The 8668-nt window shown below is 38.3% G+C and overlaps 1 long non-coding RNA gene across 1 annotated transcript; it reads right to left on the bottom strand.

The window, feature by feature from the left end:
* Positions 1-4095: 4095 nt before the first annotated feature.
* LOC138176402 (uncharacterized) lies at positions 4096-8465 on the bottom strand. The gene is made up of 4 exons (XR_011172233.1): positions 8351-8465; positions 6622-6809; positions 6308-6355; positions 4096-4349 (listed from the first exon to the last, which is right to left on the bottom strand). It is a non-coding gene; the product is annotated as an uncharacterized lncRNA (long non-coding RNA).
* Between the last annotated feature and the right edge of the window lie 203 nt (positions 8466-8668).

The raw sequence follows: 8668 nt of genomic DNA on the forward strand, positions 1-8668 counted from the left end.
GATTAGACTATGGGCATATTTTACCATGCTCTAATTTGGCAGCACAAGGAATACACATATTAGGAAGGGTCATGGACACTTAATACAAAAAGTAGCCTGTGACCTTGGGCAAGTCACTTAAACCCAATTGCCCTACCTTCCCCTCTCAAAAAGCAAAAAAAAAACCCAATAAGATGAAAAGAAGAAGCAGATGAAGGGAGAAACAGCTAGCTCAAATTTTGAATTAGATACACTATATTGGCAACTTAAACCCAACATGTTCAAAACAGAACTAGGTATTTTTTTTTTCCCAAAGCTCACTCCTCTAATAAACTAATCTGCTACTATGAAGGACACCTCCATTCTACCAGACATCCTGGGTTGGAAACTTACAGTCATTTTATAGGCCAACCTGTGCTTTCCAGGCCTCCCTCTCACTTCTCAGATACTGGATTGAAACCAGGTCCTCCTCCCTTCCAGTTCCCCTTCAAATTGCTCTTCTCCCACTAGAACATAAGACTGCCAAAAGCAGGGACATTTGTTTGAACATGAGCTTTCAGCACTTAGGACAAGACCTGTCACATAGTCAGCACTTAGGACAAGACCTGTCACATAGTCAGCACTTAAGAAATGTTCCTTGTCTCTTTCTATCTGTGCCTGTCTCTATTTCTGTCTCTCTGTGTCTCTCTTTGTCTGTCTCTGTTTCTGTGTCTGTCTCTCTCTTCCTCCTCCTCCTCCTCCCTCTCTCTCTCAGCTCATCTACAGACCTACCTTCTATTAGGCATAAAGTTTTCGTTGTTTCCCTCCCCCCTCCCTCCCCCCTTCTTGTCTTAGTGAGACCTTGCATCTCTCTATTCTATAAATACTTGTATTTCTACCTGTTTTTTTCCCCAATAGGCAGTACTGATCTGAAAACAAGGCATGCTTCCTGTCTTTGCAAGCCCAATTCCTAGAATGGGGCTTGGCATATAAAAGGTGTTTCATAAACACTTGTAGACCACTTAATCACTTTTGAGAAATATAGTATGGTTTTAGGCTCACATCTTGTGGCCAAACCGGATATTGCAGCTTACTAGTTAAAGGACAGCACTGCCTTGTGATCAGTTAAGACGTTACACTTTGAGTCAGCCATCATGTGTCCAACTCCTACCATTACACTGGAAGCCTTTTTAAAATATTCCTTTCATTGGATTTTTAACCCAATCGATAGCTCCCTCTTTAAAGTAGGGAATATGGCAGCAAATGAAATCATAGATTTAGGAAGTGAATTGAGTAATGAATTCCTGAAGTCCCAATCAGAATTCAGACTAAACCATTACTTTAATTTTTTTTCACTCTTCACTCTGTTTTTATTTTTAATTTTTTCTCTTAATAGGATTTTTTCCAATTACATGTAAATATAGCTTTCAATGTTCATTTCCGTAAGATTTTGAGTTCCAAATTTTTCTCCCTTTCCTTCCACTCTCCCCACAACTGCTTGCAATCTGATATAGGCTATTCATTTACAATCATGTTAAACGTATTTCCACATTGGTCATGTTGTGAAAGAAGAATGAGGACAAAAGGGGAAAACCACGAGAAAGAATAACAAAAAACAACCCCAAAAAAGTGAAGCATTCAGACTCTGGCTGTGGTCAGCATTTTCCATTGTGAGTCTTTTGGAATTGTCTTGAATCATTGTATTGCTGAGAAGAGGAAAATCTATCATAGTTGATGATTGTGCAGTGTTGTTTTTTTCTGAGTGCAGTCTTCTCCTGGTTCTGTTCACTTCACTCAGCATCAGTTCATTCAAGTCTTTCCAGGATTTTCTGAAGTCTGCCTGCTCATCATTTCTTATGGAACAATAGTATTCCATTACGGACTGAAGCAAAATGAAGTGAGCAGAACCGGGAGAACATTGTACACAGTAACAACAATACTATAAAATGATCAACTGTGAATGACTTAGCTATTCTCAGGAACACAATGATCCAAGACAATTCCAAAGGATTCATGATGAAAAATGCTATCCACCTCCAGAGAAAGAACTGATGAAGCCTAAATGAAGATCAAAGCATATGACTTTTCACTTTCTGTATTCTTTCATGGTTTTTCTTTCCTTTGGGTCAATATATTCTTTCAGAACATGACTAATATGGCAATAGGACTTGTATGACTGAATATGTATAACCCATACCAGATTGCTTACTGTCTCAGATAGAGGGGAAGTGGGGTAAAGAGAGAGAATATTTAGAACTCATTGAAAAATCGATGTTATCCTCAGATTTCCCCGTCAACCTGGGTTCACACAAGTTACACAAAACTTGAGCGTTAGAAAGGACCACAGCACTCACCTTGGCCAGTCTATACATGAAAGGAATGTCCAGTTTAAGAAACACATGGTCATTAGGCTTTTCCTTGTATACCAAGGAGAGGAAACCTACCACCTCTTCAACACAGCCCATTGCACTTTTGGAGAATCCACATCTTTTCTTGATGTCAGGTCAAAATTGGCCTCTTTAGAAGTTCCAACTATTGCTCCTGGTTTTGACCCCTAGAGCCAAGAAGAACTAGTCTAATCCTTTATCTATATAACAGACTTTTGATTTTTGATACTTGATGCCCCAGGTTTCTCTGAAATACTTCATTTAGGCACTTATTGCGGTGTGATGATATTCCATTATATTTATATAACATAATTAGTTTGGGCATCTTCAAATTGAGGGGCTCCCCATCAGTCTCCATTTTATGACTACCAAAAAAAAAGGTGTTATGAATATTTTGCACACATACATCTTTCCCATCATTCTTTGATCTTTTTGGTGTATACATCTAGCAGTGATATAGCTAGGCCAAAATGTATGCTTAGGTTAAGTGTTTTGGAACATATTTAAAACTGATTTTTAGAATGGCTGGACAAACTCATAGTTACACCAACACTTTATTATTGGGCTGCTTTCGCACAGTGTCTCCAATTGTCATCTTCCTTTTTTTAATTGTCATTTTACCAATTAGTTCATAAAGGGCAATTAGTTGTTCTCTTAACTATTTATCTACATTTCTTTGGTATCAATGTCCTATTACTCAAGGTTATGAAGGAGAACATCAGAGTTGCTTTGATTTGCATTTTGCTAATCATTATTAATTTTCAGCTTTGTTTCATATGTTTATAGATAACTTACATTTTTTCCTATGAAAACTACTTGTTTATATTCTTTGCCCATTTATTAGTTGGAAAATTCCTCTTACGTTCCTAAATAAGAATTGCTTCTCTATATACTTTAAATATCAGAGAAACTTTCTGCAAAGATTTTTTCCCATTTACCAGTTTTTTTCTAGTTTTAATTGCATTCATTTTTCCCTTTTCACTCTTTTTCTTTTTACAAAAACATTTAACTTAATTTAGATGAATTTACTTTGAATGACCATTTTTACCTACTGGGATCCTCTCTATCTCTTTGTTCTTGAACTCTTCCTCTATATATAGATGAGGAAGGTAATTTCTCAATACTGGAATTTGTTTATAATATTTCTCTGTATAAGTCATACATTATTTGGAGCTTATCTTCGTTTATGTTGTGAGATGTTGGTCTATACCTAATCTGTACCATACTGATTTTTGGTGTTCTCAAAAGCTTTTGGCAAAAAGCAAATCCTTACCTCTAGTCGTTACGGTCTCTGGATATCTGGAACACGAAAAGACCAGGTTCTTTGGCTTCTTAGACTGTGTTACAAAAAGTGATGAGTACCAATATGTCAGAATAACCTAGAAAGACTTTTATGAACTGAAGCAAAATGAAGTGAGCAGAACCGGGAGAACATTGTACACAGTAACAGCAATACTATAAAATTATCAACTGTGAATGACTTAGCTATTCTCAGCAACACAATGACCCAAGACAATTCCAAAGGATTCATGATGAAAAATGCTATCCACCTCCAGGCCCAGATTGCCTTTCCTTTATCACAAACTGTAGGATTAAGTGGTCATTTCCTCCCAGCATTCCTAGCATTTCCATTGTAGCAACTATTCCTTTCATATTACTGAGAATCTGATCTAGGATACATTAGGAACTTTCTATGTGCTAAGCAAATTACTAAGTCAAAGCTGAGAAGATAAAGAAAGACATGTCATGCTATATTTATACTCATGTTCTTTATTGTGATCGTGGGCGCTGTCAATATTGCATTGGCACTACAGACTTCTGGGTCACAGTTAAAGGGCAGAGGGGAGCGATTTCTTGCAAGAGGGAGCAGGGACCGTGAAAAGCAGTATCATTTGCAATCCCAAAGGAACAGGTGCCTTGAGGGGCAGTATTACTTCTGGTCAAAAGGGAGCAGGGACCCTGTAGAGCTGTATCAATTGCAGTCCCAAGAGATCAGAGATTTTCCTGGGTAAAGACCAGAGCACAGGTCAGGAAATGAGTAAGCAAACCTCTCCCCAAATCGATTCACTTTGGAAGCACCAAAAATTTTCAAACCCCCAGAACTAGCTCTGACAAACCAAAAAATGAAATAGTCCTAATTCAAAAAGATAAGCAGGGAAATTATATCTTGCTAAAAGGTATCATACACAGTGATATAATATCAGGACTCACCAAATATGTACTGAATGGTAGATCAGCCAACTACTTAAAGAAAAGGTTAAATGATTTACAGAAGGAAATAGACCGTAAAACAATACTAAGGGGTGACCCCAACTTTCTTCCCCTAGAATTAGGCAGACCTATGCATAAAATAAATTAAAAAGAAGGTAAAGAGAAAAAATATTAGACAAGTTAGATATGAGAGAACTCTGGAGAAAACTGAAACAAAATAAAAATCAATATAAATTTTTCTCAGTTATATGTGACACCTTGACAAAAAAAATGAACAAATATTGGCTTATAAAAACTACATAGTCAAATGGATAAAAACACAAATATTAAATGCAGCTTTTACAGACCACAATGCATTGTAAATTATCAAGAAGTAGAAGTATAGATTAAAAATTAATTGGAAACTAAATAACTTAGTCCTAAAGAAAGAATGGGTCCAAGAACAAATCATAGAATCAACCAATCATTTCATTAAAGAGAATTACAATGAACCAAGATACCAAAATTTGTGGGATGTAGCCAAAGCAGTATTTAGGGGAAATTTTTCAATCTCTAAATGCTTACATTAATAAAACAGAGAAGGAGCATATCAATAAATTGGGCATGAAACTTTAAAACATAGAAAAAACCAACTGAAAAATCTCCACTTAAATATCAAAATGGAAATAATGAAATCAAAGATGAGATTAAGAAAACTTTTAAAAAGTCAAACTAATAAGTAAAAGTAGGTGGTGGGTTTATCAAAATTCTGATAAAATAGATAAACAATTATTTAGTTTGACTAACAAAAAAAAGAAGAAAACCGAATTACCAGTTTCAAAAAGGAAAGGGTGAATGTACAACCAATGAAAATGAAATTAAAGCAATGCTTAGGAGTGATTTTTGCTCAATCATGCCAGTAAAACTGACAATCTACATGAAACAGAATGATTCTTGCAAAAATATGAACTGCCCATGTTAACAGAGGAGCAAATAGAAGACTTAAATAATCCTACTTAAAAGAAGACATTGAATGAGGCATAAAGAGTTCCCTAGAAAACAATCCCCAGGACCAGATGGATTTGACAGAGATTCTACCAAGCATTTAGAAAACATTTCATCTCAATACTATAAAAACTATTTGAAACAACAGGTAAAGGAGTGTTTTGAATCCCACTTATGGCAGAATTGTGGTTTTCATATCAAGACAAGTCTGTGGGAATATACACACACTGATACATTTTTGGAAGAGCTGTGAAATGACACATTCATTTTGTAAAGTAATTAGGAATTAGGCAAAGAAAGTAACAAAAATGTCCAAAGCCTTTAAAACAAAAACTCCATTATGCCCCAAGGAATCCATTAATAAGAAAAAAGGCCCTATATACTCCAAAATGTTTCTAACAGCACTTTTTGTGACAGCTAGGAATAGGAAACAAAGTAGAGGTTCATCAACTGGGGAATGGTTAAACAAGGCATGGATCATGAACGTCATGGAATACAGCTACCATGATGCAAGCAGTAATGTGTGTGATGAGCACAGAGAAGTAGGGAAAGACCTTTGCCAAATGATGCAAAGTGAATTAAGCAGAGCCAAGAAAAGATTATATACACAGTAACTACAAAAATTTAAATAGAAAGAATGACATACAAAATTAAAAGGACCTAGAATAAAATGTCAAAGATCAAGTGGACCTGAAAAGGTCCATGAGAAGTCGATATCACCCGACCCAGTCCAGGTGAGAGGTCCACAGCTATCACACATTACACACCTTTTCCTGAATGCACTGATCCATTGTACTGGTTTTTTCTTTTCTTCCCTAAAACAAAAATACAATTTGTTACATGACATGGCTCTGAAGGATGAGGAGAGTGAGGGATATATGGGATACACTGATGATGTAAGAAACAGAAAACAATACAATAATTTTTAACATGTCAAACATCTCAAGGGAAATGATGGGGTGGAAGGAGGAAAGAAATGGGTTTGGGGTTAGTAATTATCAGTAGCAGATGAAAAAACATGCTACAGATCAGTGATTATTAAAACAATTGTTGTTTAGTCCTGTTTGACTTTTCCTGATACCTTTTGGGGTTTTCTTGGCAAAGATACTGGAGTGGTTGGCCATTTCCTTCTGCAGTTCATCTGACATGAGGAACTGAGGTGCACAGGGGTTAACTGACTTGCCAAGGATCACACAGCTAGTAAGTATCTGAGGCCAGGTTTGAACTCGAGATGAGTCTTCCTGACTTCAGGCCCCATAGAATATCTACCTGTTAAGAAAACAATTTGAACTTGTTAAACATTTAAAGGTTGATCAATGGAAAAGTTTAGATATGCAATGTACAAAAGCAAATAAATAAAATAAAAGAGTGCCTAATAAATCCAAAGCCAGAAGTTGCAGGGGAGTGGAGGCAGGGGAGGAGACACTATTTGACTAAAAATCACAGACAGTATAAGGGAAAACAGTTTGCCAGAAATTTGATAGGTCATCTATCAACCTCTTCCTACCTCTCAAATTAAAGTACAAATGGATAAATTAATTAGGTGTAAAATGGGAATCAATAGTAAATTAGAGGAGCAAGGAAGAAATTACTTTTCACACGGATGGATGGGGAAGAAGGTATGACAGAACAAGCAATGGAGAGAATCAGAGAAAATAAAATGAATGATTTTGCTCAGATAAAGTTGAAATGTTTTTGCACAAAAAATCAAATACAGTTAAAATGAGAAGGGTAAAAGTTAAGTGAGGAAAAATATCTCTGCAGTAAAGTTCTCTAAGGACTGCTGCATATGCAACATATAGAAGGAACTGATTCCAATATCTGAGATTAAGCACCAATCTCCAGTAGGTCAAAGGAATAGGAAGTTTTCAAAGGAAGAGATCCAAGATATCAACAGTCCTAATGACAAAATGCTCCAAATCCCTCATAATGAGAGAAGTACACATTAAAACAACCCTTTTCTTTCAGTCTTTTAAACATAGAAACCACAGCTTCAGGGATAGGCCCCTCTTTCTGCTCCACAGCAAAGTATCTGAAAACGTCCCTTTCACCAGGTGCTGATTGAAGAAACTAGAACAAAAAACAAATGTACTATTAAATTAAAGGACACCAAAAACAAAAGAGATGCTGTGGAAAAAGGGAAGGGTTTCTCTGCTGTCTCCACTTTCCCCAGCTCCAAGGTCAAGGTCAAGCTAAGAATGAGCGGAAGGGAGGAATAAAGGATGAAAATGTATACCTGAGGAGGGGAGGGAAGGGGTATCCCTAAAAGCTATTCCCTCCTGGCCTCCACAGCACCCCACCTAACCCCAGGACCCCTCCAAGCCCCAGATGTCCAGACGAAGGCCTGGGCAGACCTAGGTAGGAGCAGCCTTGGAGAAGCAGGCTCACACAGGTTCACCCCTGAACACCACTCCCATACATCCACACACCATCATAGACACACACATACACACACACACACACAGATGATTCTACCTAAATACACAACACATGCTTAAACAAAGATATTGACACTCCTAGGACCGTCCACCCACCCTTATGCACATCCTCCTGGAACTTACTGAAGCCAAATGGGGATGGGGGGCTTGGCTTCATGAAAAGGTTGGGGGGACAAAAGAGAAGGAGAAGAAAGGGAGGGGCAGAGGCAGGAGCAGGGAGGGGTCACTTACCTCAATCCCAGTCACTTAGACACTAGCAGGAACCTCAGGATCAGTCAGTTTGGAAGATGGGGGGAAGATGGGAGGTAACAGAGAGAAGGGAGCAGGGTGTGGAGGGGAATTGGAAGGGAAGTAGGTGAGGGGCATGCGTACCTCCTCCAGCTCACTCCTCCGGTATCCTCCTCCAGACAAAGGAGACTCACGCTTAATAGAGGGTGGGAGAGGGCGGGCACTGGGATGTCACTGCCGGGAGGATCTAGTCTCCCCAAGAACTGAAATAGAAGGGAGGAGGGAGGGGAGGGAATCTCTGACATCAGACCCAGACCAGTGGAGAGCTCCCCCCAAGGCATTTCTCTTAACCCTCATCACCAAAACTGGCTAAGGGGAGGGGGTTGCAGGTGCATCCTCCACTTGGAAGTGGGCCTGGGGCTGACCAGGGTCCCAGGTTCCTAAGGGCAGGCTGCTGGGGCT

This window comes from Petaurus breviceps, unplaced genomic scaffold (assembly GCF_028583685.1).
Source record: "Petaurus breviceps papuanus isolate PSGF00001 unplaced genomic scaffold, PetGlider_PUasm1.0 88617, whole genome shotgun sequence".
In the NCBI taxonomy this organism is placed as follows: Eukaryota; Metazoa; Chordata; class Mammalia; order Diprotodontia; family Petauridae; genus Petaurus; species Petaurus breviceps.